Here is a 27,216-nt window from a genome sequence, read left to right as displayed (position 1 = left end):
AACTCTGCAAACAAATCCCATAAAAGCAACACGCAAAAGTTAGATAATTAACATTGACGAGTCAAATCGAGCTTCATTTTGTGTTGCCATACGCGAAGAAGAGTTTTTAAGCATCAAATTTAAAAATTGTTCGACTTTTGAGCGTTGCTTTTGAGGGATTTGTTTGCAGAGTTGCATTTTCCAACGCCACACAACGCTCAAAAACAAAGCTCAACGCGCTCATTCTGTTTTGGCCTTTATGGCAACGAAAATTTGAGTTGCATACCGCCCTTTATTTAAAAATATTACAGTTGAGAGAAATTATTTTTATGTATATGCGTTTTCAACAAAACAAAAACAAAAAAAAAAAAATAAATCATTCATATTAATGAAACAAAATAGTTACTTACTTATTGACTTAGTTAGCTTTCGCATACCGTTTGATCTATTAACCGAACTTATTAGCCGAAAATAGTTTAAGGCGCCTCGGCCTTCTGTGCTTCTTCTCTAATTTTTGACATCTAGTTTCGAGATGTTTTTGCCTAATTGATATTTTCATCAGTTTATTTCTAAAGGCTGCTAAAGCTCCTATTAGACTATCAGACATGTCATATGAGCTGTCACTTTCAGTACTCATTAGACATGTACGTCATATACTAATAGAGCACTCTCTAATTGGCATGTATTATCCTTTTTTTATAGACATGTGTCTACATGTATATTCGAAAAAAAAGTGGCATATTTATTCCAATATCCATTTGAAATATTAATTTTTTCGTACGTATCCCACGATGTGTACAACTTTTAGAGTTGTTGTTTTTGAAATTACATATGACTTGTCTGATCCCGGGATCTAGAAGGCATCTTCCTTCTGCTGTTCTTGTGGGATCACAATGGATGAAAACGTCTAAGTGAGACGGCCAGTTTAACCTAACCTACTTTAAACGTAGTTTTATTTCCATTTACTACCAGACCCACTTTAACTGTCTCGTTCTCGACTTTTTCAAAGTTAGGAGTTATTGTATGTCGCCTCCGGTATTCAATAGTTCTTTCGGTGACCTGTCAGCTGCTGCTGCCTTGTGGTTCTTCCACCGCGATCATGCTACACTAACCTCATTCTGACTAGGCGGTATACACTGGACTGAGTCAATTTTTTTAATCTGAACCGATTTTGCAAATTTGCCCATGAATTCCATTGAGTTTCTTAAATATCTATAAGTACTGTCTGGTTCAAGTTTAAGCTCAATGGTAAGGTACTTCCTATTTATAGCCGAACGTCGTGCCGCCTCCTCTATGCATGGCATAGTACCTACTAATTGTTGCATCAAATTGACTCTCAGGCTATAAAAATCGAAATTCACAGCAAATTATAAGAAACCATGTATCTAAAATCATAATCGAACTTTCAGTTTTTGATGACAAAGTTCGTCCTTCGGTTGGTATCTTTATATGACAGCTATATCTCCAACAGAATCTGAACCGATTTTGACGTTTAGCAAAATATCAGATTGACGATAGCACATTTCATACCAAATTTCGTGCAATTCGGTCAAAAATTGCGAACACTACGTCCTTATATGTATTAATCGAGTGATCATTACATATATATGGGAGCTATTGTATATCTAAATCTGAGCCAATTTTTAATAAATTTCACTGCGTTTTCGTTTAGGCAAAAACGTGATATGTCGAAAATTTTGCGTTGATTGCATAACAAGTGCAACCTCCACCTTAATTACATTAAAAGGACAAACGAACAAAAGATAAGGAAAGAAAACACGGGCAGATGGACATAGCCAAGGAACCTTGAGCCGTTTTGTCTGGGCATAGAAGACAAATTAGTTATGGACGGACTTCGTTGTTAAAACCGGAAGCTCTATTTGGATGTAAGGCTTATAGTTCCTTTGGCAAATGTTCTTAGTATGAGTGCTAAATTTCGATGTTGATAACCGCTTGGTGTGTTTTTAATGGACAACCAGACCAAAACTCCGATGTAGTGATCAATTGCAGAAAGGCATCTCGAAACTAGGTGCCAGAGTTTGGAGAATGAGCGCAGAAGCTCGAGGTGCTTGAAAATGTACGAGTATTCTACTTTCGGCTATAGAAACAACTAATCTGTAATGGCCAACTAAGGTAAAAGTAAGAACTTAAATTCACCCAGTATACATTCTACCTTATTAATTGATGTAATTTATCATTTCGGCCGGTTGGTAGTTGTTTTTTTTTTTGTGATCTTCAATACCTAATTTTGTATTTGAATTTTTGGTTTATAACGTTTGAAAAAAACAATAAATCGAAAAATCTAAACTAGCCATCATATTTATTGTATAGCCCTTCAATGATGTAATCCACTCAAACTTCATTGAACTAGTTTTAGATATTTTAATTCTATTATTGAAAATATGTATTGCCAATATGATTTGCAAGAGTTTCCTTAACAGGTAATATCTGTATAAGCTAAACTTTATCAATTTCAGCTTGTTTTGCCTATCAACAAATGGGTCATCAATTATATACAATAAAGAATATGAACACTTCAAATATTAGCACGGCTTTCGAAAGCTAAAAGAAATTTTTAAAATGTTTTTCAATATCCAATGAAATATTATATTTACCACCTTAGAATATCAATGATATACAGTTGACAAATATTTTGTAAAGTTGTAATGAAACTGGAGAAGAAAGTCATCTCGCAATAAGTGATAACTGAAGAAATATATTCAAAATTATAAACAAAACATGTGACGTGGTTAACTGGTGGATTGAGAGTAAGGTCGCTTACCTTCGAAAGAACGCTTACCTTCGAAAGATCCAAGAATTGTATGGAATTTGGTTGAATCGGATTTTATTCCAGATGTTATAAATTGGCTTTCGACCTGTTTGAACCATAATGCTGGATTGTTGCGCTAGAATGGTGGAATTTTCGCTGAAACTCTTGAAACCTCCACTGGGCCTGTTGGTAGCGGGTCATCCATTATAGAGTTTGACGAAATATTACCACGAGCCAATGGTGAATTCATTCCAGGAATGATTTCTTCAAAATGATTATATAGGACTCTGCTGCCGTTTCCGGTTAGCGAATGAAACATTGTCTTATGTGCTTTAACGTGTAGTCGGGGTCACCAATTGAAGTGGCTAAGGTGCAAAACAAAACGAAAAACTCCATCAAATTTTTCTGTACAATGAAAAGAAAAGAAAATGACAATCCAATGCCTACTCAATCTATTATTTTTTAAAACTCAAAAGTGTTATATAAACTAACAAAGAAAATGAAAACTTTACCTACTTTGTTAAAAAATAAATAATTTAAACGATTGAGAATAATAAATGTGGATACACCACACATGTAAGGAGAGGATAATTTTTAAGCACAGTTTTTTTTTTTTATACCGTCCACCTTAGGATGGGGTGTACTAATCTAGTCATTACGTTTGTAACAATTCGAAATATTGATCTGGGACCCATAAAGCATATATTCTTGTTTGTCTCGATCTAGCTATGTATGTCCGTCCGTCAGTCCCGTTCATCTGTCCGTCCGTCTTTGGAAATCGTGATATAAATGCACATAATTTTCAATCGACCGTTCCGATGCGATTGAAATTTTTTTAAACGAAAAAGAGTTTCGCCAAATATGTGCATGATAAAAAATAGTTAATAAAATATGTTTTTTGTTTTTTACTGCTAATTTTTAATGCTTAGTTAAAACTTAAAAAATGTGCAATTATATAGGCGAAAAGTAAAAGAAATTTTGCCAAACGTTTTTTCCAGAAATTATCTGGATTGAGCAGTGCATCGCACTCGAACTCAAGTGTTGTCTCAGGCATCCGATGGAAACCTCCTCCACTCCTTCCAGGTTTTCTATCGTCGCCTTGATTATACCGCGATGGTATGACTTGCTTCGATCCTCTATCCATCCCCTAAAGTCTCATAGCCGCATAGCTGCCTCACACTTATTCTGTATGTCAATGGGTCGGATATCTAGAATGGTCTCCATTGCCCTAGTAGGAGTGGTCCTCATCGCTCCGCCTATGCCAAGACAACATGTTCTCTGAACCTGTTGTATAATCCTAATGTTGCACTTTTTCTCCATCGCAGTTCATCAAACTACTGAGGCGTAAGTAAGAATTGGTCTCATCACGCTCCTGTAAAGCCAGTGGACTTGTGTCCAACATAAGTACGCTCCTGAATGTGACACTTCCAATGTAGTTTCCTGTCCAAGATCACATCTAAGTATTTGACCTTGTCAGATATCGAAATCGTTCGTGATGCGTTGAATTTGCCCACATTTGTCATCCTCGTGAACAGGCATATTTCAGTCTTCTCTGGGTTAACATTGAGACCTCGGGGTCTAGCCCAGTCATATGCCATATTAAGACCTCTGGCTCTACCCCAGTCATATACCACATGATTGGCCATATCATATCGCAGAAGAACAGCATATGGTTGTTCTTCACCCCAAATGCGATTGTCTTGCTTGTTTATCCAGTTCCCGGTTATTTGAATCAGTAATAATGGATGTTCTTTATTGCTATGTATTGCTTAGTATTGTATGACCTAAACGGTAATGCAAATAGATCATACGTTTTTCAATATACCAACAAGGACTCTAACTATAATTTTGGTATTTCCCCTTTTTTCTAAAAGTTCGTTTTAAGCGATCTTTTGAACTTATATTGATGTTTTATGCAATATGAACAAACCACGGCAAACTTTATCTTCAAACTCGACTTCTGCATTAAAATTTATATTGCACTCACTTTTGACAATGCATTACAATTAGACATTCCATCCCTATTATTTGACAATGACCAGTTGGATGTGGGAAAAATTAGTTTAGCTACACATTTATCCTAACAATTAACAACAAATCATTTGCTTTCCTCCAGCTAAATGTACATTTCAATTGCGATTCACTTGGACATTTTGGGAGCAAAAGGAAACTGTGTGATTTGTCCCTTAAGAGATTTTCTCTTTGCACAGCTCACAGGTCTAGGTACTGAAAAGGCCAGGTTGGTCATCAACAACATTTATGAAGCATAGTCTTATGTGCATTCTGCCCTTACACGGTTATACACTTTCTGAAGAACATGTGCGTGTTTTATCCGAACAATATGAGAAAAACACGTGAAAACCATAGTTTTCATTAACACGAATTTCCCACATGATTCCATCCCATAGGGTGAAATAGATTTATGCGAAGGTAAAATTTACTTTTGATTCAAATTTAAACAAAGAAGAAAAGAAAATCCATACCTATAGGAAAACATGTGTTTTGGAAATACTCGTAAAATGTGCGCCATGGGAAGATTCTGGGGGATTTTTGTCTTCTAAGGTGTTCATGAGCCTTAGGAAATTTGCTGCTTAAGACATATATTTCCCAGACCAAGGGGGGAAATGTAAGTAATACTGGTGTTTAAATGAAAAAACGTGCAGCTAGATTACTGCTATTAATTTCACCCAAAGTTACTGCAGCTTTGGTTCCAACATTACAAAACCAAAGCCCATAAACTTGTGTTAGCGCTACAACCCCCGGCTTGCGAAAATATCACCTATTGATTTGAAAATCTAATATCGTTTATAATGAACCAATAAACAAAAGACTTAAGCAACAAACTTTTTCTGTATCATCTATCAACATAGAACTAAACAAATAGTAATTACCCAATCCATGGGTAATCTTACTATTCCAGCATCTCGGTTTGGATGGGAAGGATCGTAAAACCCTTCAAGCAGAGTTAGTTTTCACTGTTGTTTTTGTTTTTCCTAGAAATGTCGCAATTAACAACGACACCGCCTTTCACTGCACATGCGCAGCGGTTGCTTTGCATGTGTGTAGGAGTGTACATTCTTTGATGTAGGTGTTTTTACCGAGAATTAACATATTTTACGCTGGTTTATTGTCATTCTAGGAAAACCTGACTGGAGACAACTTCATGCTTATTAAATTATAGCAACTAGATGTGTTTGTTCAAGTTTTGAAACGGCATTTACCTGCATTACTTACATACATAGTTGAGTACACACGGCAACTAACTCTCTTTAACGGATCACATTTTGTTTATATTGCGTAATCAGCTGCGTTTTCCATTGTTTATGTTGGTGTTTTTTTGGATTAGAAAAGTGAAATTATAATTTAGGGTTCTCTGTGGTTCCAGAAATTCCTCTTAGTCATTGACAAATGTTTTTGTACGAATAGTAATTATCAGCACATTAAAGGAATTGAGTGCTAACTAGACTTTCTAATGAGATGAAAATTAATGGCCTTTAATTGTCAAGGAAATGCTTATATTTTACTGTTCGCTTCGGTGGGGTTGTAAGAACAAAAGGAGTATGTTTAAAATCGAGTGAACAATGATTGTAGTTTCCCATGGATTTAAAATCTTAATAGTGTTTTAATTTTAATTATCATGTTAGAGTAGAAAATTGATGAGATATATTCTCTGAAAATTTGTATCGCTCATGTTCTTGGAGAGTGACATATGGTAGCAATATTTAAAAATGGACTGATCCATACCATATTATGTTTGGACATGAGGGATCCAGGTGCAATCCACTGTTTCAAATTTCAGCGAAACTTAGCAATAAATATGGCTTTTATAGGCTTAAGACCGTATATAGGTAGATCCATATCAGTAAATAGTCCGATCAGGATCATATTTGGCTTGGATTTCGAGGGGCTTAGTGCAATTCACTGTTCCAAATTTTAGTTATTCGGACAATAAATGCGCCTATATTGGAATAACGGTCTATATGACAGTTGTATCCAAATCGGGTCCTGTCACGACCTTATTGGTTTCAGATGTAGAAAAGATTATTGTTTCAAAATCTGGCAATAAAGCGGCTGTTATGGACTTAAAATCCTAATCGGCAGATCGGTCGATATTGTCAGATGCGGACCATATTCAGTTGCCGAGAATAGGACACTGTCTCAAATTTCATTCGAATCGAGTATTAAATGCGGCCGTTATGAACTTAGATTAGCTTGGAAGAGGATGACGCCAATATTTAAGTCTTAGCATCCGCGTAGGCCATTATGTGAACCATTGTGGTACATCGTGAACTCTTCTCTGATTAGTAACACCCGCCTGAAGAAGACAGGTTTCAATGCACTTTCTCTAACCACTATGCCGCTTTGATGAAGGCCTTGTATTTGACTGGGTGAACTCTTCTGAATTCGTCTAGTGCCTGAAAAAAAAAGAACCATGCATCCTATATCTATCCTTTATGCTGAAGGCTCTTGAGAGCAGAGGAGACAGTACTCATCCAAGATATTATTGTCTATGAAAGAAAAAGGTGTAAAAGTGGTCGCGAAAATTTCACAGCACTCCAAGAGATATACTTCAGGAAGCTCTACGTGCAACAGCGAAGTGGTTTACTGAAAGTGTACTAGGTGTAAATCCGTGCAAGACGGAAGTAGGTGCTTTCAGCAGGATATACAAGTTGCCTACAGTGAACCTGTCTCCTTAGGAGGAGAGAATGTTCCATTTACAGAAAGCACAATTACATGGGTATTTTGCTGGTTAGAAATTGAACTTCAAAACCAACATTTTTGGAAAAGGCAAGAAAGGCAATACTTGCCCTATATACCTGCAAGAGAGCCATTGGCAAATTTGGGAGTTTAGAACACGTTGTCAGGCCTATAATGCAATATGGTGTTGTGGTCTGATGAACGGAGCTACGAAAGTCCACCTACTGTTCAACAGTCAATAGGTTGTACATCACAGCCGCACTGAGGACAACACAATCTGATGAACTGAATTTTATGCTACATCTAATGCCGCAGGACATTGTAGCTAGACAAATTGTTGCGACCACTGCCAAGCGTATTTCCCTGAAGAACGTGTTTATGAACACAAACACCGCCTTCGACTGTCGCAGATCTCTCAACTAGATGGCTAGCAGTTCAAAATTCACCAGTTCTGGGTGCCGGATCACAGAGATATCCCAGGTAATTATAAAGCGGACGAGCTTGCGAGACTAAGAACTACGATTTCATACAGGGAAACTGAAATTTGTGGGTATACCTCAAGCGACATGTAAGCTAAGTTTTCAGGACCAGGCCCGAAGGCTGGACCAGACGTCTCAGACATTGTGTTCGTCATGGCAGGCCACAGTATATTTGGAAAACATGCTGACAGATTGTAGGTTGCCAGTAACGTCTTTTGCAGAAGCTGTGAGGACGTCGTAGAAGAAGATACAATAGAACACCTACTGTGTGTGTGTGTCCCGTACTAGCAGCGAGAAAGAGTTCCACTTAAGGTTTTCATTTTTTTGAGAACCTGTTGGATGTAGCGGATGTGAACGTTCGCAAATTGTTGGGCTTTTTAATGCGATCTGGATGGTTCAACGGTAGGAACGAGAAGGCATCTTCCTTTTTCTGTTCCTGTGGTATCACAGTGGACGAAAACGTCTAAGTGGGTCTGATGGCAGACTGCCACTTAAACCTAACCATCCTATTTCTAATTTGCGATAGAGCTTGTTTTGTCCAGTTATGATCCCAACTTAAGACCCTAAATGGACAGATCGGACTATGTGGCAGTTATATGAAAATATGGCACAATGGGGACCATATTTGTTTCAGATGTCGGGGTGCTCGAATTATAATTGTGGCGCTTATGGACTTCCCACACTTATTTGGTAGATCGGTCTACATTGGATCTATATCTAAGTGTGTAAGTATAAAAAAAAAGTTACAAGTACAAGCGAGCTAAGTTCGGCTGGGTTGAATCTTATAAGCCCTCCACCATGGATTGCATTTATTAAGTTTTAAGCATTAGTTTCTCTTTACCAACAGATAATCAAAACAAAAAAGATTAATGAAATCAAATCCAGTAATGTTTTACTCGTCTAGAGTCTCGATAAGTCGAATCGGGTTATTGAGTTTTATGCAGGCTCTATCTATTTGTAGACCTATTTTCTCGAGACCCACGTAGCTCCTGGCTACGTCCCTGGTAGGAGGGCATGACCGGTTTCCTCGTAAAAATTGCAATCAAATCGAACAAATATTTGGCTTCTAGGATCCTAAGAATTCAAAACGGGGAATCGATTTATATATTTATATTTGCGAACCTTATAAACAAGATTTAGTGTTGGTGCTGAAGTATATAAACTATATCATGTGATAGTGCGCGACCGTGATTGAATAAAATTCCTTGTGCGTGAGCGTCAGTAAGTGAACGCCTGCTAATCTCACCATTCATGTGGAAATCATGGCTCGCGAAAATGTCGTAACTCACAAAAACTCACGACTTATAGTTAAAGAATATATTTTTCTGTGAAGCAAAATTTAGCTTTGTTGCATTCCTCTCAAATCGTGCAGTATTTTAACGTACAAGCAACCATTACACTGATAGAAAAATGACGCCATTGGCAAAGATTGTTAATGCCATTTGGTATCAATTCAATACCAGACAAAGGCTATTAAGAATTGACGGCGTCTCATTGGTATTCCTGTCATATTGACGCCATTATTAAATATTTCTTAAACAAATAAATAAAATGTTTTAATACAATTTGAGTGCGTAAAAACCTGTTCAAATAGTCGAATGTTAAAATGGTATTGTTTTTGTACCATACGGTGTTGCTGTACTATCAATAACTTATGCTACTGAAATGAGCACGTTTGGTATCAAATTTTCTTTGGGTGTACGTCAATCATTATTAAAATCCTTCGACCAAGAAAAATCTTTACTTTGAGTTGGTCACGTTCAATTAGGTTGAAAAGAGGGTGAACTATAAGCAAGTAATCGGCTTGTTGTGCGCTCAAATTACTAAAAATAAGGTTAGGTCCCATGCTACTTGCAATTTCCTTAACTGTTTTCCATTCTGTAACTTAATTTTTTTTCAGATTTTAACAATTGTAACATGATATGGTCCAGCCTTGAACCATAAGATTAAGATGCTTCCATTTCTAAACAAAAGCATGACTAAAATAAAACTGTAAAAAGGCAATATTTGCTGTGTTCTATTTTAATCCTATCCAGTGCAAGTCAGATGATCAGGATAGAATATACATGCAAAGTCTTACTGTTTAGTTATCGATATCATGCGATAACAGAATATAAGAAACGATTAATCATGATTTGCACTTAGTAGATCTAAAATAAAACACAGCCATTACTGTAAGATGTTAAATGGTAGGTTTAAGTGATAGGTTTAAGTTAAAGAGCATCAACTGCAAATATCCCCACATTGCGGTGTGATCTTTCTGTTAATTTTCTTCTTGCAAAGAAAAGTGTTTGAATAATCACAAATTATTTAAGTTTTTTGGTGTTTTTTTATATCATTTTTTTTATTCCATTTTTTTGGTTCAAAATACCTATATTATAAATCGATTTCATTTTTTCGTTCGACTTATTTACGTAGCTCGTTTGATTGAAGAAAAGTTCATTTAATTCATCTATTCAAATACAAACTACGTTAACTTCAGGCGAAAAACGAACTACCACAAAATATACAAAAGCTTTGGTATATGTTAAGATACCACCTTAATGATGATTAACTTCGTTCGAGACGGTATTATCATGAACTTCCAAAGACACACACCAGCTTAAATCCCAATGAACATCATAATCATTGTCACGATCAACATGGCTAAAAGCCGAAGGCAAGAGCAACATGATGCTCAGGCAAGTTGTTGCTGATACGAAGACAATATGAATCCAAAAGACGGGACTGTACTTTTTCAATGTAATGCAATGCAGCCCCAACATAAACTTGAAAACTCAGCTCTGGTAGTAGAGAGGGAGAGAGCGCATGCACGCCAGCGGACCAAGTTTGTACATGAAACAATGACGACAGCAACGAGCAAACGAACGAAGACCAGCACAAAGGCTAAAACCCCAAGTAAACAAAAAAGGCGTCTAGAAGGTGTAGTGTGTAGAAGTAAGTGAGGGAAAACACTTAAGAAATCCGAAAGATACCTCATAAGAAAACAGAAAAAACTCAACAACAGAAATCACACAAACATAATTAGTACTACAAGACATGTATGTGTGTTTCAAAATCGTATTAAGGGGCTAAGGGGGTTTAGGATTCGAAGTAAAGAGTTGGGAGTTGTTGTTTGAATAACATCAAACGAAGAGGAAGATAATGAAAAGAAAAACAAAATAAAAACCATAGATTGGTGAAGGGTTGCCAATTTGTAAGAATAATAATTAATTGGTCGCTGTTGGGCGAACTTTTTTTAAAGGTTTTTAAAAATAAAATAACATAAAATTTTATAATACATATAAAAAAATTAAAAACAAATAAAGTAAAATTATCTATTATATAAAAGTATTGCGCTTTGTTAGTTTGTTCCGAATAGACTCATAACCGGCTTAACCGAGTTTCATGAAATTTTCACAGATGTTAGAGTTTAGCTCCCCTGTGAAAAAAGGGTACTTCGTTTTGTGATTTCCGTGAGGGTCGCAATTTTCAAAAATGCCAGATCTCGGAGATGGGTTTATCGATTTAAGTGAAATTTTGTATGCCCTCTTAGGGTAACCCAAAAACATAAAATTGGTATAAAACTTTGGGTAAAATAACCGTGGGGTGTATTTAAACGTAGATTACGAACTTGATATAACAATTTGGCTTCAAGAGTCGGGGCCCGCCCCATCTCTAAAAATCGCCTAAAATTTACATGTTTGCCTATGGGTATCAAATGAAAGGTAATAGGGTATCAAATGAAATGTAATTGGGTATCAAATGAAAGGTAATTGGTAGAAAGCGAAACTTATTTAAAAATTTGGGGTGGGGGGCTGCCACATAAAATAAAGCAAATAAAATAAAACAAAATAAAATTAAATTAAATTAAATAAAACAAAATAAAAAATAAAAATTACATGTTTGCCGATTGGGGCACTATGGTTATCAAATGAAAAGTATTTGGAAGTAGAAAGCAAAACTTATTTTAAATTTTGGGGTCATATTCCAAGGTGCTGCCCCACTCCAAAAATCATCCCCAAACGGAAATGTAGGCTCATCGGGGCAATGTGGGATTCAAGCGAAAGCTGCTTGGGAGTAGAATACGAAATATTTATAGAAGTGTGGTAGAATCTGCATTCACTAAAACTGAAGCCCATATAATTTAGATTTTAATTCTTCGAATACGTTCTGAGTCATCCCAGTACAACTTTTTTAAAATGAAAGTTATTACAAATATAATAAATTTTTTAATTTGGACCATGTCAAATTAGTATAAAATAAAATAATAAAAATAGAATAAAGTAAAATAATATAAAATAAAATAAGATAAAATAAAATAAAATAATATAAAAAATAATAAAATAAAATAAGATAAAATAAAAAATAGAATAAAATAAATTAAAAAAAAATAAAAACTTACATTGAATAAAATTAATTAAAACGAAATAAAATGAGAGTAATGAGGTTACGAAAACATCGATGAGTTTACTACTAGATACATAGATTATTATCTTTTTAAAATTGAAAATATCCTTATCATTTGATAAGAGAATGTAAACAATAAACCTATTTGTTATGTAAATGCTAATCATAAAATCGAAAAATAGTGTATATTCGTATATTACTACATTAATAGTAGTCATGCATATTGAAATATTGATCGTGTCGACATTCATTCTAAATCGAACTAGGCATGTCCCTCCGTCCCTGCGTCTGTCGAAATCATGATAGCGGTCGTAAGCGTAACGCAGGTACTTCTTAGTGATGAAGGTCATTTGGGACTGCAAATGGTTTATATCGGTTCAGACTTTGATATAGATCCCATATAAACCGACCCCAGTTTAGATTTCTTGAGCCCCTAGGAGTCTCAATTTTTACCTGTTTTTAAGTCGTCTGTTTCTTAACAAATCTAACACTATCAACTCCACTAAAAAAGAAGTCAAGATCCGAGATCGGTTTACATGGCTGGCATATCAGATTACGAACCAATTTAAACCGTACTTAGCACAGTTCTTGGAAGTCATAGCAAACCACCTGATACAAAATTTCTGTCCAATCGGACAAGAATTGCGCCCTCTAGAGGCTCAAGAAGTGAATATTTGAAAAATCGGCTTATATTAAAACATGGACAGTTACATTTACAATCCCTACTGACCTACACTAATAAGAAGTATTTGTGCAAAATATCAAGCACCTAGTTGTATTCCTTCGAAAGAAAGACATGGCTAAAACGACTTAGAATGTCAAGACGATCAAGATTATACATACTTGTTGGATCTCAGATCAATATTTCGATGTGTTACAAACGTAATGACGAAATAAGTATACCAATGGTGGAGGGTACAAAATTAAATGGGTGCGTACTTGTGAAAATTTTTAAAATTTCATTTTAGGTAGTGTCAGTATGTTAGATACAAACTTGGACAAAACCTCTGAATTGAACATCTCAGCTACAGACATGCTACTTTTTTATATTAAACTGGGTACTACCTTCGAGTTTCGTGGCTAAAATCCTAAGGAACATTACGAAAATCTAAATGATGAATATCGGAGAATTGTTTGAAAGTTATCATTTAAAAGAGAGAAAGCACGTTAATTTAGGGGGTACTGTTTCTTAACATTGATGTTGAAAGTTGTAACACTACATCCAAAATGTTAGCCAAATCGGATAGTAATTGCCTTCTCTAGAAGCTAAAGGAATTCGTTACACATGGACTGATCAAGCACTGTTTTGAATTTCAAAATCCAATCGGTTTATGTACACTTTGTTGGGGTTTTGTGTTAAAATAGTATGTGGTAACTCTGATTGGTTTTTACTAATGTATTATTTTCCTAGCCAAGTCAGTATGATAAGGGGAAAGAGAAAAGGATATTTAAGTTAACTAAACCCAAAACAGAATTTTACCAAGAGCAGTATTAAGCTGCTTGGAACTTGGCTGAGACAATTTTCCGGTGTCAATGGATACAAGAGAAAATAATGTCAAAACTCCAAAAGTACACCGACACAAAAACACACCAAAGCACAAGGAACTTGGCTCTTTTTTCTAAAATTGTGAGAAGAATAAGATACAATTTGGTTGCAATTTTCACATCCATTTTCCGGCTGTTGTTTACATGAGTTTTTCTTTTTGCCATCATCTCCTGTTGTACACCACACCTTGTTGCCGTTAATACTTCTTGTTTATGCTCAAGTGTTTCTTCAATTTGTTGATCAAGCCGGTCAATTGGTGTTCCTAGCCGTAATGAACAATGACGTTGATGGTGATTATGACGTTGATTCTACGTATTATTCAATTCACAACCCACGTATAGTAGTAATCAGTTACACATAGCGTTTGTTCTAAACATGGTTCGAACCCTTAAAGGAAAAAACTCATCAAATATGTATTGTGTTCGCTATAACCATCGCTCTAATACATCTTTGAAGCCACCAAGCCGAGCTACCTTTTTAGTGTAAGTTAGTTTTTCGCTGTTTTCTTTATTTTGAGCCCTAAGGTGTTTTCGGAAGAGTTTTCAAAGTTGGCACAGCATAAATTAGAATATTATTAATATTTGCTGATGTTCTTGTTAGTTTAAAGGTATTAGACCAGGGACGTAGCAGACCAATGTATTTGTAATGGAATTGATATTTAGTTCAGTAGGCACTTGTTTGTAGAAATCTAAAAATAACAATTAAAATATAAACTTTTACGACCACCAAGTATCGATGTTAGATATAGCTCTCTTACATATGTTCATCCAATTTAGATTATATTGCATATTGGAATATTAAAGCTGGGATTAAGTGATTCTGTGAGTATTTTGATGTGAGCCCTCCTAACAGTCCCCCTAGCTGCCAAAAAAGTATAATTTTGAAATTCCGTATAAACATTGCATTGATGTACGTCTATTCATTATCGCTTAGCGTCCCACTGTTTTGCTACGTCTCTGCTTTAAACTCTATGTTTCATGCACTCTAAATTGCTTCCCCTTGACTTGATTATAATTCTTGAAGACAAAAACTCGGGAAAGTAACGTATATTTTTCTTCTTTCTTACAAAAATTAATAAAAACCAAAGAAAAACATAGCAACCAAAAAGAAAAGAAAACACCCAACAAAAGTCAACTAATTGTGAGAAACTCCCACGCATTGTTTTATGGAAAAGGTGAACTTTATTTTTCCATACCACGCTTATTGTGATCCACAACAACAAACATAATCACAAGATGGTGCATACGATGGTGTGGAAGTTCTTCTCAGTTTCGTATTTTTAATTGTCTGCGGGGCAAACTCCACCAAAAGTTGCATGTGAAATGCAGTTTAAAGTCAAGCAAATCAAAAAAAAAAACACATTTTAAAAGCATTGGTGCCTATAATAGCACAAGTAGAACAGAATACAAATTATTACCTTAAACTTGATTATAAAACGTGTCTTAGATCATATGCTGAGACGTTTTATGTGGGAATCTAAATATGGAAATTAAATACAAAATAAATGACTCATAACATGGACATGAGTTTTTATGAAGCATGAAATCCGTGTATTTTGCAAAGAGACTACCACTTAAACATACGCCTTCGAAAAGGGTCAGATGGTTTATTATTGATATTGACAATTTTAGAGAGCCATTAAATTTAAGAGAAAATTTGGTTACTGAACCAAAATTATATAAAGGTGCCTACTCATTTTTCTGTCTGAACATTTAATGACCAACATTTTCACTAAGATAGTTGCCCTCTATCATGTTAGTGGCATTAGGTTTTCCCAAACTTTTTCTAGGACTGAAGCATTTCATATTCACTCTCCATACGATGACTGATGGATTTCATTCAAATTTTTCTTTCTTCGCCGTTCTTTGTTCTTACACGACCCTCTTGTCTTGAGTCGCCTTATGTATGGAAGTAATTAATAATGTGTGCGTTTTCAAATATTTAAGAGATTTTCATTTAAAATCCTTAAATCAATTTCCATTTGCAGACCAACATTTAAGCCGGGATCAATGAATTTACCTGAATGACCTGACGGTCTTTACAGTACGCAGAACACAAGTACATTGTCCAGACAGAGTACCTGCGAAGAGTTTATTGTCATGAGTCATCGTAGCTGGGATGATTTAAAACCCAGTCATCCATCTCCAAGCTAAAAGGTAGTTCAGCCATCAGTCCAGTGCAGAGCTAAGTGTAATAAAGAGGCTAGATTTTTTAACATCTCCTTTATAATGATAGTGTCTTCTTCTAATGATATTATCGAGGTCATTGTCATGGCTATATGTAAAAGAAAATTGTGTGGAAATATTCGGGCTAAATGGAAAATGTTTTGAAAAACAACATCGTTCAATTTTATCATTAAAATTAAATTAACCCCTGCTGCCATTGAGGGACAGATAGATCTAAATGTAACTGGTATTGACGAATTAATATTTCTTGCCTTCCTCTGTCAAAGGAATTGAGGCACCGCTGCAGAATAATGTCAATTCTGTGATTTGTTGTAGTTTAGTGCTATACAGGGAAAATTAATTGGTTGCTACTATCTGTTATCGCATAATATCGATAACTATCCAGTACAACTTTGCACTGCAATTCTATCCAGAACATCTGACTTGCATAGGACTAACATAAAACATAGCAAAACAATTGTTTGGAAATTCAACTTTAATTGTCAATGAAAAGTATTTTTCTGGAAGATAAATTGCATTTGGGAATACTATTAATAAAGATCTAAAATGCTTGTTTAAACATTTTTTACTAAGTTGTTTTGGCCAATATTTTCTATGCAATCTAATACACTTATAACTATAGAAAATATTTGTAATTTGCTAGAATTTTTTATAAAACCAGCATTTCAGTTATGTTCCCAGAAGAAATATAAAAAGCTAAACTTGAAGCCTCACTTGCTATTGGAAATACCAATTTCAATTTCCTGACTTCTTGGAAATAAATTGTGGTATCAATTTAAAACCTGAGATCATGTGTGGTCGATCTTGTTTCGTTTTAAGGTCGCTTAGAACTAAAGAAATAATCCCAAAAGTATCACAATACATCGTAATTGCTTATCCATTTTCGACGAATTTTCGAAACTGAACGAAATCCTCCTAATGGCCACTTGTTTGTTTTTTAAGTAAAACGAAACTATAACAATAAGAGCCAGCACCTAGCGGATTGTTAGAGGCACGATTTACAAATATCATGGTGCGAACGTTTTAATTGGGTAAGTTAGATGCGAAACACGTGCGTCTTGCGTTTTGACCAAGACAGAAGGGAATGTTTGTATTTAAAAAACGTCACTTTGGCACCTATGTATTGTACTCAAGTGCTGTAAGAATGTTCGAACATTTTGTTTGATATGTTATATCTAACCTTAAATAGCACAACATGTCGTTGGGCACACCACAGCTATATGCACAACATTCTGCTTCTGCCCTGGAACTTGTTGTCGATATGTATGGGCTAAAAGCCATAAATAACATGTTACAAAACGAAAATATATGAGAGAAGTAAACGAAAACGCTGAAATTGACAACAAGACAACAATTAGGGAACATGCGTAGAACTAGGGAGTTGGTGTATTGATCGTGATTTTGCACACTCCCCTTATCGATAAAAGTTTGTAACCAAGATTTATGGAGTTCGGTTTTCAAAATACGTCAACTGTGAGGGCAACTGAGACGTGTTCAGAATCTATAATTTGAAACTCTTATTTTACAAAACGATGAGAACTAAGTTTTTGAAAAAAATCAAAGAAAACCGTAGCAACTAAGAAACCTATACACTTAGAGTAATAATCATTTTTCTGTTAAAAATGTCTTTATTACTCATCATATTTTAAATTTTCAGGATACCAAAGTAAGTTACGTTTTGCCCGTCTTTGTTATGCCCTCCATAATAGGATGGGGGTAGAATAATTTCGTCATTCTATTTGTAACTCCTCGAAATATTCGTCTTAGACCAAAAAGGTATATATATTCTTGATCGTCATGACATTTTAAGTCGATCTAGCCATGTCCGTCCGTCTGTCTGTCGAAAGCACCCTAACTTTCGAAGGAGTAAAGCTAGCCGCTTGAAATTTTGCACAAATACTTCTTATTAGTGTAGGTCGGATGGGATTGTACATGGGCTATATCGGTCCATGTTTTGATCTTGGATCTTGACTTCTTGAGCCTCTAGAGGGCACAATTCTTATGCTATTTGGCTGAAATTTTGCACGAGGGGTTTCATTATGACTTCTAACAACTGTGCTGAGTATGGTTGAAATCGGTTTATAACCTGATATAGATGTCATATAAACCTATCTGGGGTCTTCACTTCTTGAGCGTCTAGGGGGCGCAATTCTTATCTGATTAGAATGAAATTTTGCATGACGTGCTTCGCTGTAACTTCCAACAACTGTGCTAAGTACGCTTTAAATCGAGTTGGCTGAAATTTTACACAATGACTTCTATTATGGTCTCCAATATTCAATTCAATTATGGTCCGAATCGGACCATAACTTGATAAAGCTCCAATTTTCTCAATCAATATTCAATTCTTTTCTTTTATCCTTTGTTTGCCTAAAAAGAGATATCGGGAAAAGAACTCGACAAATGCTATCTATGATGGAGGGTATATAAGATTCGGCCCGGCCGAACTTGCAATCAAGGTGGAGAAAGCATTGATACCTAATCGTCACGAAATATTCCATATATCATCTTTTCAGCCCAAATACGAACTCTGTGAATTATAGTTACTATGAATCGGGGTGACTGCTTAACAAATGCTATCTGCGTACACGGTTCGGACACGCCTATGAAAAGGAGCTAAAATTTGTATCGGACAGCACTCAATGATATGTGAGAAGTTTGCTCATGGTCCTTAATGTAATGTTCATGGGCAAATTTGCATTTGTTAGGGTATGAGTAATTGTGGGTATGCATTTTCTATTTGGGGTCAATATGGGTAATAAAAATTATTTCGGAGTAGAACATATGCTATGTGAGCCCCGCATTGGCAGAAAGGGTTCCACTTTAGGTTCTCAATTCTTTGCGAACTGATCTGAATTAGCGCATGTGAACATTTACAAGTTTTTGGGCTTCCAAAAGCGATCTGATTGGTTCAACTGTTGGAACTAGAAGAAATACTTTTCTCTGTGGTATCACAATGGACGAAAACCTCAAAGTAGGACTGACGGCAGAATGCCTCTTAAACCTTGCCTTACCTAAACATCATTGTACTTATTGGGCATGTACACACGATAAACATATGGGCAATATAAACGTTAAAGAAGTAATAAAGGTTCATGAGGCTTTAGGCAGGGTACGTAATATTTAAAGAAATATTTTATAATAAAAAGGCCGATTTAGGGTATAGTGAGACACACCTGGCCGGCTAGTAAGTATGTTGTCAATCTAAATAAGACCAGTAATTGACCAATAATGAAAGGACAAAATGTTTACTACATTGAACACTTCTCATTCCATAAAGAATTCTCTATTTCAACCTTTAGTCTTAATTTCTGTGAAAGTTTAAAATTTCCACGTTACTTTTTATTAGTATAAATTAAAGTATTAGGTGCAACATTTTGAAATAATTTGTTTTCTATAAAAAAGTGTAATTGATTTGAAACTTTATGTGATAAAACTAAAAGTAGAGAAACAAATTCGAAAAAGAAAAAATTAAAAAAATTGCTTTTTTAGCGCAATTTTACACAATTCACATATAATTATTTGACTGGGATATAATCTTAAATAATGGTACAAATGGTTCTTATTGATGTATGTAGGTTGGTTGGAATGTGAACAGCCCAAATCGGTTTGGGTATATAAGCTCCAATATTAACCGATCTACCGATTTGACTTCTTGAACCCTTAAAAGGTGGAATTCTCATGCGACTTGAGTGAAATTCGGAACAAAGACTTCGGTTTCAACACTTCAAGCAAGCTAAATGTGATTCGAATCGGTCCATAAGCTTTTATAGCTTCCATATAAACCGATCTCCCTATTTGATTTCTTGGTCCTATAGTAGGTGCAAGGTTTCTATATACATACATCGATCTCACGATTCTACTTCTCGAGCCTATAGAGCAATCATTTTGGCTACATATTACATGGGATTTCTTGTTTTGACATTGTTGAAGGTATATAAGATTCGCCCTAGTCAAATTTTAAACGCTTTTAACAATTCTCTCCCATTTATTATCGTATTACTATAATTTCGTAACACACATTTATATGCTTTTAATTTCTTGTTATCATTCTGCGATAACACATGATAACTATGGAAATTTAGTTTTTCAAATCGTGTAACTTTATTTGCATTCTCCGAAAAGTAAAGAAAAAAACTTAAAAGAAAATAAAAAATAAACAAACAAATTATCAAGCGTTTGTAGTTGTAAAATTTTCGCAACTTAAATTTAAACTAGAGCATGATCGAGGCAAATCCGAACTGTTAACTTGTAAACAACTTGCAGTTTAATGTTATGACTCTTTTTTTAACAAAAAGACCAAGATGAAAAATTCGAATACATAAAGTGATCAGATTAATGTCGTTAGAGATGGGTAGACGGGATCTCATGGCATTAGCAGCTCGACAGTAAAATAAGAAGAATATTTTAGGTGACAATCATCAGTGATGAGCAAATACACACGCTCTAGCGCATATTATTGTGACGTAGAGATGGGTGTCTACCGGGAAAATATCCAATGCTTGGGTATTTATTGGGTAAATACCCAATACCCATTTTCAAATATTTTGATAATGAAATTTTTTATGATTTCGTATTCTTTGTATATAAACCTAACCTTCTGATCTCATGAAATCGGAACTTAGTTATATATAGCCGATATATTGACCGATCTCCAGACTTAAAGTCTTGAGGCAATAAATTGGTTAGTTTCCCCATCCGATTTCGATGAAATTTGGCACAGTGAGTTCTGGTAACCCCATTCTGTAAAGTGTGGTCCATATCAGAAGATATTTGGATATAGCTGCCTATAGACCGACAGTCCGATCTCCCGATATAGGGTATTAAGGTCATAATAGATCCATTTATTACTCGATTTCGATGAAAATTGACATTGTGACCTCTGGTAGACCCCTACCCATTCCTCTTAAATGTGGTCAAGATTGGAACATATTTGGATATAGCTGTTTTAAAGACCGATCTTCCGATATAATGTATTGAGCTTATAAAATGGATATTTTCCATCCGATTTCGATGAAAATTGGCACAGTTAGCTCAGGTAGACCCTTACCCATTCCCGTCAAGTGTGGTCCAGATCGGACCATGTGCGGATATTGCTTCCATAAAGACCGATCTTCCGATATAGAGTATTGAACTCATAAGAAGCGCATTTTTCACCCGATTTCGATGAACATTGGCACAGTGTCAAAAGTGGTCCAGATCGGACCATATTTAGATATAGCTGCCATATAGACCGATCTGCCGATATAGGATTGATGTCACATAGATCGATTTCCCGATATAGGCTATTGAGCCTATGAAAGGAGCATCTTTCATCCGATTTTGATGACATTTGAAACAGTGAGCTTTAGTATCCCTTTACATCTTCTTATTGAATATTGTCCAGATCGGATCATATTTGGATATAGCTGCCAAATAGATCGATTTCCCGACATAGAGTATTGAACCTTTAAAATGAGCATTTTTCATCCGATTTTGATGAAATTGATTTGATTTGAAACAGTGAATATTGATAGACTTCTACACCTTTTTGTTGAATATCGTCCAGATCGGGCCATGTTTGGATATGGCTGCCGTATAGACCGATTTCTCGATATGACATATTGAGCCTATAAAAGGATAATTTTTCATCCGAATTTGATGAAATTTGAAACAGTTAAATTTAATATCATCTTTATACAAATATGGTCCGATCTGGACGATTTTCACCAAAAGGGGTAGAGGTCTCTCAAAACTAACTAAATATTTCAAATTTCATCGAAATCAAATGAAAAATGTCCATTTTATAAGCTCAATACATTATATCTATAGGGCAGCTATATCCAAATTTTGTTCCTGCTGGACCACACTTCACAGAAATGGCTAGGAGTCTATTAGAACTCACTGTGCCCAATTTCATCGGAATCGGATAAAAACTGACTAATTTATTGCCCCAGGACCTTAAGTCTGGGGATCGGTCTATATAGCTGCTATATATAACAAAATTCCCATTTTATGGGATCAGAAGGTCAGGTTTATATACAAACAATACGCAATCACCAAAAATTGTTTGGAAAATGTATATAAGGGTAAATACCTGGGTGTGTACCCATCGCCCAACTCTACCCATGGGCATGAAAATAGTATGTACTTGTGTAAGTGTGCCCACGACTGATTTAAACCAATGGAAAGGGTATAGGAGTCTAATGAGAGGCATCGTTACTGCTCTATTTTTCACACATTGAAAATATACAATAGCGCAACCAGAATACAGTTTTTGATTTGAAATGAATTTGTTGAGTCTTCAATGGCGCGTGCTTAAAATACCTTAAGGTCCACCTATAACGCAAATTTTAGAAAAACCATCTCTGTTTATTCAAACAATATACATTAAGATGTGAATTTCAACCGAAATTTGGCTTATAAATACATTGATTGCTCAAATTATGAAGCCACTTCACTTATTGGGCCTTTTTCACAATTTTCGACTCTTTCTACCTTCATTTGCAAGATTAATTATAAATTGAATATTTCCATGTGTCTCACCTTTTCCTTGAAGTTGGGAGTGACTCATTTCTTTCTTGTTAACTGAAAAAAAAACTCTAGGCTACTAAACCTTCAATCTCACCTTTTTGCCAATGAGCATGGCCATACGTTTATAGCTTCTGTGCCATTCGCCATCGTGTCGACATCTTTTGTGCTATGTTACAACATTTTATTGACTCTTTTTTTCGTATTTGATGTGATCCGTTTTGTTGTCGGTCCAGTAGGATGATGCCTGCTTTGAGTCACCATTGCTAGCAAAAAATAAAATTTTTATGCTGGCATTTCGAATCAAGTTATGTTGTATACCATACTCCCTTTTGATACCCGCCACCATAGGATGGGGGTATACTAATCTACTCATTCCATTTGTAAATGCAAATTTTGCCCATGAACATTCCACTAAGGGGCAAACTTCTCATATATGAGTGCAGTCCGATTTAAGTTTAAACTCAATGGTAAGGGGCCTCCTTTTTATAGCCGAGTCCGATCGGCGTGCCGCAATGCGACACCTCTTTGGAGAGAAGTTTTACGTGGCATAGTACCTTACAAATGTTGCCAGCATTTGGAGTGGAAAAACACCGCTGAAAATTTTTTTCTAATGGTCTCGCCAGGATTCCAACCCAAGCGTTCAGCGTCGAATAGCGGTCGACTTCCAACAACTGAGGTTAGTACGGTCCAAATCGGTCTACAACCTGATATAGCTCCCATAGAAACCGATTTCCCGATTTGACTTCTTAAGCCATCACAAGTCGCGATTTTTGGCCGATTTGGCTGAAATTGAGCATGTAGTGTTTCGTTATGACTTCCAACAACTGTGCTTAGTACGGTCCACATCAGTCTATAACCTGATATAGCTCCCATGTGAACCGGTCTCTCGATCATTCTTGTTCGGTTCCTAGAAGCTTTAATTTTTGCTGGTTTGACAGAATTTTGGTATGGAGAATAAAACTATGCCCTTCAACTAAATTTATTTTGTATAATTTTTTTGCAGAATCCATGGTGGTGCGTTCCCAATATTCGGCCCGGCCGAACATAGAACGTGTTTACTTGTTGTCAAAGTGTTGGTCATTGTTTTTGTTCAAATTTTCATACAACGTAAATTGAAAAAAGGATACTTTACGAATATGTTAATTTGGGACTGAATGAGTATCAAATGAAAGGTCTTTGGAAATAGTAGCTTGGGAATCAGACTTTTATAATAGGGACCATGTCCCTATGTTCCCTAAACGGAACAATATAGTGCCCAAAATCGAAATGAAAGGGCAGACGTTTTGGAGGTGAAGGCCAGAGGACTGCCGTCAATAAACTTTGTTAACCCCAAGCCTTTCGGATCGACGCAGTCCGAGTTAAGGGAGTGGGCGACGAATTCGCATGCAACATTGTGGAACAGCGAAACGGTCGGTAGGACGGCGAAAATCCTATGGGAGGATCCAGATCGTGAGAAGACGAGGCTATTACTGAAAGGAAGCAAGAAGGAGGTCAGTAAAGCTTTTGGTATCATAACGGGGCACATAGGACTACGAGCTCACTTATGTAAAATCTGTGCGGCAAGTGATACCATGTGTAGGGAATGCGGGGAAGATGATGAGACGTTAGAGCATTTCCTTTGTCATTGACAGGCTTTCGCGTCTAACAGATACCGGCACTTAGGTGGAGACACAATACCAGACATGAACCAACTTAGGGGAGTGGTATTGAAAACAGTTATGGATTTTGTGAAGCATTAATTTAAAATTTTCTTTTTAGAGGTTACTTTATAGTATTTAGAGCGCACAACAAGCCGATTACTGGCTTAGGTGTATGTCCATAGTGAAATGGGGCGGATTAATGTATACACCCTCTTTTCAACCTAAACTAACCTAACGTAACCTAGTGCCCAAATGAAAGGTATCTGGGAGCCATGTACCTCCAAAAAACTACCAAACGGCCATATCGTTTGGTTGTTAAAGATAGGTTTCCAATGAAAGGCCTTAGACAGCATAAAACAAATCTTGAGTCCAAATTTGTGGTGAAATTGACATAGGAATGACCTATGGGCCTTTAAAAATGTTGCTAATTATTTCTACGATTTTGAAATAATATATTAAATACGCTAAACGCATCAAAAAATCCTAGAAGCACCCATGGCACTGAAAGTCTAGTCCAAAAGGCAATTTTAGGGTGTAGCGAGACACACCTGGCCAGATGGTAAAATATTGATAAACAGTCATTCTTGACCTTTTTAAAGTGTTAAAATTGTTTCTATGTAAAATCAACAAATAACTTCAAACAGCAGCGCCATTTGAAGAAAATTAAAGCTTGAAGTCGGAAACTGCTAACAAATTAAACCAAATAAAATAACAAAAATGAAAAAATACGTGGTATTGAAGTTGTTTGCACATATGGTGATAAATATTCTCTGAGTCAACCTATTTATACGACAATGCACTAATACTAGAACAATTTCTTAAGACGCATTCAATAACAACTGAAATAAAATAAAACTTGTTGCTAAGAAAACTTTCCAGAAAATTTCCCGATATAAAACCTATTTTTAAAAAACATTTAATATAAAAAAAAAAATTAATTGAGCGATGTTTGCAAAAATATAGTATCAAGACAAATTGGAAGTTATTGTAAATTATTGGGAGTAATTGTAAACTAATCGCGTTGTATGTACTTGCTTAACATTTTTCCATTCAAACATCTTGGCATGTTATGTTGAAAGCGCAGAATGTGCAATATTATAATGCTTCCTGATAGTTCTAAAGCCCATGTGAATGTTGGCATCCGCTATATTAGACAAGTTATGAAAGAAATGGGAACCAAAGGTGGAACTTCTTCTGACTGCCAATGCGGTACACACACAGCAGATGTTCTATGGTCTCCTCGTCCTCAAAGCTACTGCAAAAGTAGTTTTTTGTAACCTCCAGTTCCTGTCATAACGGAAAATGACTAAGACGTATTCTAACTAACAACAGAAAAGCGGACAACCTCTTCAAGTCTAGATTAAGCCACATAATTTTGGAGTTTTCACGACCCCCATTTGGTGACCATCTGCCATTCGTTGGTTTTCGGGCCTGATCCTGAAGACTAAGCTTACATGTCATTAGAGGCATACCCACAGATCACAATTCCCTCGGAACATGTAAGGTAGTTCCTAGTCTCGCAAACTCGCCTGATCTACAATTCACTGGTATATCTCCATGCTGGTACCCAGGACAGGAGAATTTTGAACTGTTCAACCATCTCGTTGAAATATCTGCGACAGTCGAGGGAGGTTTTTGAATTCAGGATGTGATTCAACGAATAGTTCTAGTGATTCCTCACTAGACATTGTCCATACATTTTCTGATTTCTATAAATATCCAGCCGTAATGGTTTTCGAGGATATGATCTTCCTTGGCCAAGAGACCTCAGTTGTATTCTTCACAGAGATGCAGATTTCCACGCAGGACTTGTTATGAGCCTTTTTCAGCTCGTCCTGGTATTTTCTTAGCTCAGCCGTGTAAACGTCACAGTTGCGATCGCTAGTTAACCCTTGGTTTGGCTCTAGCACATGTTGACACAGCGAGTTGTTCAGGGCCTTCGTGATCCGCTTGACAATTATGTGTATATCCTCCGCAGTTTCCTCTTCCATTTTAGGTCAAGCGGGGATAGTCGTGCAGAATGCGTGTCGAAATTTATCCCATCCACGTTTCTCTGTTTTCCCGAGACACCACTTCTGCAGTAATTTCGCCAACACTGAATCCAATATAACCATAATCAGAGAAGCTACGGTTATCCATGAAGGAACATTAGTGCCGTCGCAGCGGTCTTCCAATGCAAATTTGTTTATGAGCATCCAGGGGCGAACTTTTCACATATCACGGTGTTCTGTCCTAATCAAATTTTAGGGTCAATGATAAAGGGCCTTCTTTTTATAGCAGTGTCCGAACGGAGTGGCGAAGTGTGACACCTCGTTGGGGGAAGTTTTTACATGGCAAAGTGCCTGGCAAATTTCGCCAGCTTTAGCAGGAAATAATCACCGCTGAAAATTTTTTCTGATGTTCTCGAAAGGATTCGAACTTAGGCGTTCGGCGACAGAGGCGGATATGCTAACCTCTACGCTACGGTGACTTCCCAATGGTGGAGATTTATCTGTTGCGTGAGATTTATCCATACGGGGTAAACTTTTCGGGTTCCGTTCAGACGCTTTCCCCTTCTGTCTAGATCGTGGCGGGGGGATTTTCAGTCTCCTGCAATCTGCCAGACTTTAAAGATGTCGTCGATAGTTCCTCAGAAAAGTGTTCAGCAACAACTGCTGAGTCGTCTCCCACTTCCCCAAACCCACCGTTTCTATATACAATACAACTAAGCGAATAATCGGTTTGTTGTACGCCCTAAATAGAGTAGGAAACAACTCCTTTAGACTTGTTAACGTCTGCGAGACAGCCGGAGTATAGTACGAATACTGCAAGTTTTCGGTCGCCATCAGCCTCATCCAATCTTTCAGTCGGTGTTTGCAAAATTAGGACTATAGTCCCTTAGTGTCTTAGGTATAGATTCACGATCTGAGGGAATCATTGGTATTCATATCTTCCTTCTTGACAAAATCCACTGCTGCGCTTGGCCAGATTTCACCAATCTTCTTTAGGGGGCAACAATACATTTCAATTGAACGTT

At 36.3% G+C, this 27,216-nt stretch overlaps 1 protein-coding gene across 4 annotated transcripts in view; it reads left to right on the top strand.

Annotated features, from left to right (window-relative positions):
• Positions 1-27,216, top strand: part of LOC106081420 (uncharacterized) — a 334,294-nt gene that overhangs the window by 255,530 nt on the left and 51,548 nt on the right. The window lies entirely within an intron of this gene.

Source organism: Stomoxys calcitrans, chromosome 4 (genome assembly GCF_963082655.1).
Source record: "Stomoxys calcitrans chromosome 4, idStoCalc2.1, whole genome shotgun sequence".
Classification (NCBI taxonomy): domain Eukaryota; kingdom Metazoa; phylum Arthropoda; class Insecta; order Diptera; family Muscidae; genus Stomoxys; species Stomoxys calcitrans.
This window is presented reverse-complemented; position numbering and strand designations above follow the sequence as displayed.